This window comes from Pollicipes pollicipes, unplaced genomic scaffold (genome assembly GCF_011947565.3).
Source record: "Pollicipes pollicipes isolate AB1234 unplaced genomic scaffold, Ppol_2.1 Scaffold_7261;HRSCAF=8764_pilon_pilon_pilon, whole genome shotgun sequence".
NCBI classification, from domain to species: domain Eukaryota; kingdom Metazoa; phylum Arthropoda; class Thecostraca; order Pollicipedomorpha; family Pollicipedidae; genus Pollicipes; species Pollicipes pollicipes.
In genome coordinates this window covers 42068586-42077216 of record NW_023597054.1, presented here as the reverse complement: position 1 = coordinate 42077216, position 8631 = coordinate 42068586, and positions in this window count along the sequence as shown.

Sequence of the window (8631 nt, the reverse complement as noted above, 5' to 3'; positions counted from 1 at the left end):
GATGTTCGGTGCGGAGCCGCCTGTGGTCCTCACATCCACTTGGCGCTGATTTAAAGATCTTCCACCAAAGCGGGTGACGCCAGACCAGTGGAAGTTTACCAGGGACATGGTAATGGTAGCCTTCGCTACGACGTACAGACGGCCGAGTTCCTATCAAGCGCATGCGTTTCCCTCCACACATTTTCCGATCACAAGCGTTGCTAACGGATACCAGGCCTCCCTTCCGGTGCATGGCTTAGCTCGGCCCGACAGCCCCGGCGTGGCGACGAGAGGATGGGCGAGACTGCCTGCTCCTCTGTCGCTGAGCTGAGGCAGTTGGAGCGGAGAGAGCGTGGGAGCACGCGGCAGGGCTCGGCTTTATCGATGACGCGGCCGGACAGCAGGCGGGGCAGGCGGCAGATCTGGCGGCCGGCATGCAGTTTGATATAGGTATGTATCATGACGAGCACCAATACGGGAGCGGCGTCCGCTGTCCACTGCCGAGGACGTGCCGTGCGACATGACACCCTGTCGTCTCGGCGTCCATGTATAGATTGTTTATAACGGCGTGTTTCACTATCGGTGCATGTGTACTTCCGCCTGAGCGGAAAGCGTTACATGGCGTGCTGCATGCCGAGGTGGATGGGATCTTTGTTATACACGCTTTGCGTGCTTGATCTGTTCCCATGGGGCATTAGGAACATCGTGTGCTTAGAATGTGTGAAGGTAGTTTTCACATCAAAGGTCCCAGAAGGTCCCAGGAGGTCCTGGGAGCTAAAGTGGTGATGTAGACATTTCATTACAAAACTTAAGGTGATGGCCGTGCAGGTATTTTCCAAAAGAGTTTTGGAACGAATGGCTACGATGAATAGTTAAGTGTGCCGTTTGTCCAATCATCTGTTGAGTTCGTCAGTCCTGAGAAACTTGTCAGATGATATAAAATTATATCAGACTACCTTGCTTTGAACACGACACTAAAAATGGCAGGTGTTTAAGATGAAATACGGACTTGTTTGCCTTGCAACAAAGGTACAAAACAGCCTTTCCCGAAGGGTGACCTGTTGCTTAGATATGCATGTCATATAATGGTCATGCAGACAGTATTTACAGCCAATTGATTTCGATACGCCCTGTTATGCCCAGCGCAGTATATTCATAAAATCGCATATCGTAGTAAATTTTTGTAAGTTTGGCTTAAATTATACGCATTTGCACTATCACATCATGAAGTGCAATATGTAGAGTGAGAACGTTCAGCGACAAATACGTGTGCGAAGTTCGTATTTAGTGACGCTGGTGTGGAATATTTTCAGGGCATCAGCGTAAGCCGCTTTCGTTGCGCGCATTTGTAAAAAAAGATAGATGCACAAAACATTGTGTGCTAGGGCTGCCAACTAACAACAGTCTGATTCTTGTGAAAATAAGTCTAGTTGGGTTTTATAACCGTACCTTAATCTAACAAAAACCACGCTTTCTGTGAGTACCGTCCGCAAGCATCCTCGCTTTCATTGCGCAGCTATATCACACGCGGTCTAGCCACATGTGCAGGGCTCATATAAGAAAATGCAAACTGTCCCCAGGTGATCTTACATGTCGTCTGCAGCCGATGTTGCTAGTCAGCATTCGGGGCCTAAAATGCGAGGCCTATCGGTAGCTTGAAAATAACTTATTCTTGTCTGGTTCGCCTTTCCAAAAAAGCTTGAAAATGATGCATCCAGTTTCTTTTACCAGCTTAACATTAGGCAGAAAGCTATCAAATGATATGACAATTGGGAGCAGGTTTCGGACATGACCAGGTGAATCCATCCCAAGGACATGAGGGATATTCGCAGTCTGTGATTCAATTTAATCTTGGGATTGCCGATCATTTGACGATTCAATTACAATCAGCAAGACAATTTGTGCTGTGTAGGATGCGCAAAGCGAGAGATGTCAATGCAGTGATGTGGATGATATGACAACCGAAGCAATTGCACCCAGACACCTTTGGAGATATATACAACTGAGTTGGAGTTAAAGACCCATACTTCAGGCGACCGTAAGATGACTTCCATAGCCATTCACGTACTTGAAGACTGTGGCCGAAGTGTCGAGAAAAACGAAAACGTTTTTGTGGATGGGTCCTGGTGATGCTGAACGCTGACGGAAAACGGTCGCAGCAGCCGGCGCGCCATAAACATCACTGATAACCGTCGGTCTCATTCGCCTGGACCATACACCCGTGCAGTTCGCCTCACCCAGCCTCCCTCGGTCTAGGGCACAGCGCGCTGCACGCGATACCGGTGTCGAAAGGGCGGGAGGGACGCTTGTTGGTCAGCTACAGGAGCACAGGCGCTGTTGCAGTTGTCTGAGACGGCGCTGGGACAATGGCCTGTAGCCGTGCACTCGCGCACGCCGCGCCACGTTTCACATCTTTTCCGGTTTCAGTGGCGTATGTGTGTCGTTATTCTTAAAAAAAAACGGTCGATTCGGGGACTGCGTTCGAGCGCGCGTGGCTGGTCGCGCACATCGACCCAGGCATATGTCAGCACGATTATCCGTTCTGTCCTCGGTCAAGCGGTGCTGGTGCCCTGCTGATGCGAAGCCGGCTCGTCAAGACCTGGGGCCTGTTCGAACCCGTGTCGTGCCGCTTCTCGCAATCACCTAATGTTCACGACGACGTGCATCATGACCAACTAAACACTGCAATATGTGTACTGTGCCCATTGAATGGGGAGTGCACATTTCACTCACATGGCAATGCTGCATGCAGTTCACGTCCCATCGAACAGTTTGTGCTCCATTGCGTTTGAACGTCTACAGCCAGCTTCTAGGGGACTGCATCTGCGATCGCTGGTAGCCACATCCCGAAATACGCTGTGGCCAGCGGTTGGAACAATATTGGATGGCAGGAAGCATGACAGCCGGCCGGGCTGCATGACATGACAGACGGGCCGGGCCGGGCCGGTTCGTATGACATGACAGACGGGCCGGGCCGGGCCGGTCCGTATGACATGATGGACGTCCGGGTCGGTACACATGACATGACAGACGGTCGGGCCGGACCCGTCCGCATGACATGACAGACGGCGGGTCGGCCCCGGTCCCGGTCCGCATGACATGACAGACGCATAACTGAAACACTCGTTATGTTTCTGTGTTGTTTGTTAACACTTTCAGATATTGGCAGCTACGATTGCGTGGCACCAATGTTCTTGCGTGACGGGTGTTCGGGTATTATCACAAAATATTACTACAATTTATATGTGGGAATAGCTGCATTGAGCACATTGACTTCGTAGTCGCATCGACACCCATCTACATTGATGTTCAAGTTTCGAGTTTGCTATAGCTACGTCGTCAATGGCGTCCGTGCTTTGTATCACTCTTCACGACACAAGCCAACTGAGGATTATAAAGCATTTACGTGCTTGGGCTGAACTTCTTCACTTCAGGGGATCACGTCTCTTTATTTCACTACGCTGGTGCAGCAGGAACGCTAACTGCTCCAAATGAAGCAAGTTTGAAAATTTGCCCCGGTTATGTGTTTGCCGGCTTTCATTAAAACGCCGCCATGACACAGTTATGGACGATTGATATGGGGTATTGGTGCGGCGAACGACACCCAAACTTCGTGAGCACCCATTGTTCGAAAGAGTTGGATTTGAAAGCCTGCCATCAGGAAGAATAACAATCGGTTAGAATAAAATGGTCGGACATCGGCCTCAGCCGCTGAATTACCGCCAGCATGGCCTGGTGATTGGCACCAATTCTAGAAGCAGTTTCTATTTTTGGCTGTATAGACATTGGGACGTACAGTCTCTAAAACACACGCGGGACCGGCCAACTTATGACCGTCATCGATCACGGCAGCGTATAGAGTGTTGACTGGACATGTTTCCAAGTACAAAGACGACCAGTGAGTAACGGTTCGCGTGACCAGTTATTCAAGGCGCTGTTGCACGAGGTGTAACGCGGCTCTGTTGCTCACGCCGGTGGAGACTGTACGGCTAAGTGGTCTGATCGAAACCGGCAGTTTGGGTCTTCAGTATTTGCATTGAGCTGAAATGACCGAATGCCATTAAGTTGGGAACGGCGGCGCGGTCTGGCGATGGCCAGAGCCGTCGCGAAGGCGAGCAGTTCTGCGGTGGCGGCGGTGCCCGTTAGGTGATCCCGTTCCCCGCCTGCACCCCACCGCGACCGCCACCATGGCCTGCGACGCGTACGACCCCCTGGAGCATACCAACATGTTCAGCCGCCGCGAGGGTGAGCGAGGCGCAGGGGCGGACCGAAGGTGACAGCTCTGCGGCCGGATAGCGACGGCGGGGTGAGGGGGGGGGGGGGGGGTTGAGGTGGAAGCATAGCTTATTGTCGGTACTTGTACGGTTGCCGGCACAGTAATGAATCCGACCCTGACCGAGATTTTTCTTGTCACGATTAAACTGTTAAAGGCTTGAATTTATGGCAATGTCTTCATTGGGCTTCAACTGTCATTGTGGCACCTTTCCTCTCGAGCACAATTGGCTACTTTAAGCTGTTCTGTTTGTCGTTTGCTCTGGACCAATGGAAAACAGATGGAAATGTCGCTTATTGTAACTGAGTCGCAGTCAAATTTGTTTAACATGTCCTCAACTACTTTCTCATCCCTTCGGTGCAATGCCATGCATGCCCCATTCCTACTCTCGGCAACGAACAGCAATTTTATCCGTTGCCAATTACCTCTAATCCTTCCGCATGCATGTTTGTTTGCTTCGCAATCCGTAGCCAGCGCGGAAAGCACACCTCCACCAGGGAATTAGTACACAAAAAAGACCGCTGATGTATATGCCGAGGATGCTCCTCTAACATACCCAAAATGTGCATTTTTAAAAAGGAAAGGCAGCAGGCGTAAGTATCTAGGCAATCGAGTTCTCATTTCATACAATGCAAGCACCCACACAACAACACAGCGAAAATATTGCAGAAAAGGCGGGCACACGTGCACACCAAACTTCAGTAATATGCACGGCATGTTTAGCGGGCTCTCTTGGCCACAGGTTAGCAGAAAAAACAGACGAACACAGTTTAGCGGGAAGCCCGATCACACTGTAGCACTACGTGACAACTGTAAGATGTTGGGCTCTGAGTCCTCAGCTCCTCATCGAGTGCAGGCTCGCCCAACAATATTACATGAAATACACACGATCATTTATTGCATGTAGTCGAGACAGCTTATATTGCCCGCATAAATAGAATGGTACCGATTCGGTGACATAGCGAAAACACTTTACAATAAGGACAGCATCATTTGCACTGCCCAATGTATCTACATTGCAGTAAACTGTATGTGTTTTGGTATCCCACAGGCGTAAAATTGGCCACATACATATCAACCTTACAGGTCCCTCGGAAATTCACCTTAAAGGGAATGCTTCACATTTGAAGGTATTGAAGGAAGCATCGGATATGATTAAACAATTTCACTTGTAACTATTGGTGCACTTTAAAGTGGACAAGGCTGCTCACCACAACATAATTTCTCTGTTAAGTAAATATGCTCTTCAATACGTCATTGTTTGACGGCGTCATCGTACCTTGCACAACATTGATTGACGGGCATTACATCCGGAAATCGAGCTCACGAACGCCAAATATGGACGACTCGACGTTTATATTTTTATTGGCCTTGGTCGCTATATGGCTAATCGAATTGCAGAATCTGAACGATGTATCATGACGTCATGTATGCCTGCTTGATCTTGAAATAGTACTGTTTTGGTATCCCACATGCGTAAAATTGGCCCCATACAGATCAACCTTACAAGTCCCTCGGATCCCAAGTCCCAAGTTCATGATCATCCCCGTAACAGTCCGCACATCTTGGCAGATGTGTGGCTAAAAGACTAGAGGGGCCTGGGTCTCAAGAAAGGCAGGACTGTCAAGTGCGCCAAATGATCTTCAAGATGGCCATTTCCGTTCAAAACCATATACAAGAGGTCTATCTTGGCTCAAAACTTTAAGGAAATGTGGAACACTACTTTTGAGTAACTCTTGGAATGGAGCAAAAACAAGAATACAAGAAACATATTACGTAATGCCGTTTCTTCATCTACAACATTTACATCACACTTTGAGGAAATATTTCAAGAATATATCACTCAATATCAGATTGCATACAACATGAATGCATTATTCGTTAACTCACTTTGGAACAAATTACGTGACGTTAGTACCATTGCTGAACGAATTTTGAACAAGCAGGAAGTATGCCATCGGCAATATGTAGGCAATATGACGTCTGTTCAGCAAGAAATGCCCACAAACGAGCATCCATACTTGCCAGTATGAACAGACACAATTCCTGTTAGAATTTCTACAATCCATACCGGTGCACATCTTTTTTAATCTGCGCGATCACTCATGCACAGGTGACCACGAGTGCCGCGGCGATGCACGTCCGTCCGCGGCAAAAATGCGTCTGACCTTGATCCCCAGTACAAACCATATATCAGTGCACTCTCGATCCGTGTGTTCTTGTTTCAATGGGGAAGGGGGTCAGGCTGGAGCTTTGGTTTGCATGGATCATTTCGGAGCAGCAAAATCGCCGGGAGAGAGGTAAAAAGTTGCGCACCAGTGTTACCAACCAGCCCGCTTCAATCAAGAGAGGTAGGAAGTGGCGCGGCAGCATTACCAACCAGCCTGCTTCAATTAAGAGAGGCAGGAAGTGGCGCGGCAGTATTACCAACCAGCTCGCTTCAATTAAGAGAGGTAGGAAGTGGCGCGCCAGTATTACCAATCAGCCTGCTTCAATTGCAAGCTCTGCAGGATCTACGCCACGCACAAACCCGCCAGAGACCACGTGGTGCCTTACAGGCGACGAGTGGAGCTTGCAGCGGGCGTCCAGTCCGACACTATCATTATCTCCGGGGATGGCTGTCATGCACCGCGCCGTGTCAAGCGTGCTGTGCAGGCTCTGAAACAGAGGCCGCTCGGAGCACGCTTACATGAGGCTTGTGTCCGACACTGGTCGGGCCGCTGCACGGTATCTGGCTTGTGTGTGGTCCGATCAACCCGTGTTACCGTCAGCCATCGGGAGCGGACCGGTGCGATGCTCGGGCCGAGGCCGGGATCTCATCGATCCACCATAGGGGTTAGCTCTCACCAACAGGATTTTTCATGAAATGTCTAGGAGCTACGGCACTTGCAGGTTCATGCGATTATCTTTTTGCTAGCTGTCCGTTCGTGAAGCTGCACTTCTGAAGACAACTCTAAACTTGTGAAATCGAGGGAGATAGCAAGGCTGGATGTTAGACCTGCTTAAGAACAGACGTCAGAGAATCGGTGTTAAGGGTAGGATCTTCGTATGGGTGCGCGTGGATGGTGGTATCACCCACGGGTCAAACATGCCCCCCCCCCCTATTCTTGTTTTTTATTGAGGGGATGGTGGACGACGGCATCCCCAGCGGTCATTTCTGGCCCCGTGCTGTTTTGTGTCTTTGAGCGGCATCTTCCCCATAGCTACCGGACCAATCAGATGTCTGCAGACAACGCGAGAGCTGAGAGCTGGCGAGGCGAGCACCGCAAAAAAACGAGGTGGAACTGTGAAAGGCTAGCAACCATTGCCGAATGAATTTCTTTCTGGCAGATACCGCTAACGTGCCAAAATGCCGAAATGCCAAAAATGTCACCTAGTTTACTGCAACATCAAGCGAATGTTTCACATGTTGTAGAATACTGTCAACAAAATACAAACTTTAGGAACATTATAGGAAACCTTTTTCCCATATACGCACTGCCAACGGCAAGATGGAAGGTACATAGTATGCAAGCCCTTTTTATGAGCGGTCATCGAATGTTGAAACACGGAATTTTAGCCCAGGGGCAAAGTGGAAGGATGTCAGGAACAGTAACATCATTTTTACGCCTTACATTGTTTCATATCTTTGGACGATTATGCGCGCTATCATTTTTTCTCATCACAAACGATTTAAAGCGTATGGTTAAGAATCTGCTCTATGCAACCGCAGTTTTCCTCTGTCTAAACCTGAGCAACTAGAGACCATTTCAGCCCAGCCAAGTTATCGAATTGTTCGCGTTCTAAGCATCAAGCCCATGTTTGGATTTGACGAAACTGGATTTGATTTCGTGCTGTCGTTGCGATGTGCGAATATTCTACATGCACATTTTACCTGCTCATGAGTGTAAGTGGGCAAATGCTACTAAGTGCCTCTTATGAACCCAGGTGTACCTTAATACATCTGTAGCCTGTAATCTGAAGCTAGTAAGCTCGGAGCTTTGACTGCCACGCAGTCCACGAGCGGGCCGTTTCCACCAAAACGACTGAAAAGCGGGCTTGCAGATGACACCAGCACGGATCAGTTTGTAATGCTCCCAATATGCGGCTGCATGCGTGACGGATCCGCGCCGAGCATGCGGAAAAGGGGGAAGAATCCGTGATATTCAAGCACAAAAGCGTGGCACTGATGACGGAAATCGAGCATAGCAAAAATGAATGAAGAGTGTTCTGAAATTGTCTCAAGTTACAGAACGGCGTTATTTCACCAACATTAGTCGGTTTGCAGCAAAGATCTGACCGGACCGATAGCTCAGTTGGCTAGGCGACCTGCCTTTCGATCCCCTCACCCGGTGGGGTGGATTCGAGTCACTTCAGGCGTTCCTTATTTGTCCTTGACA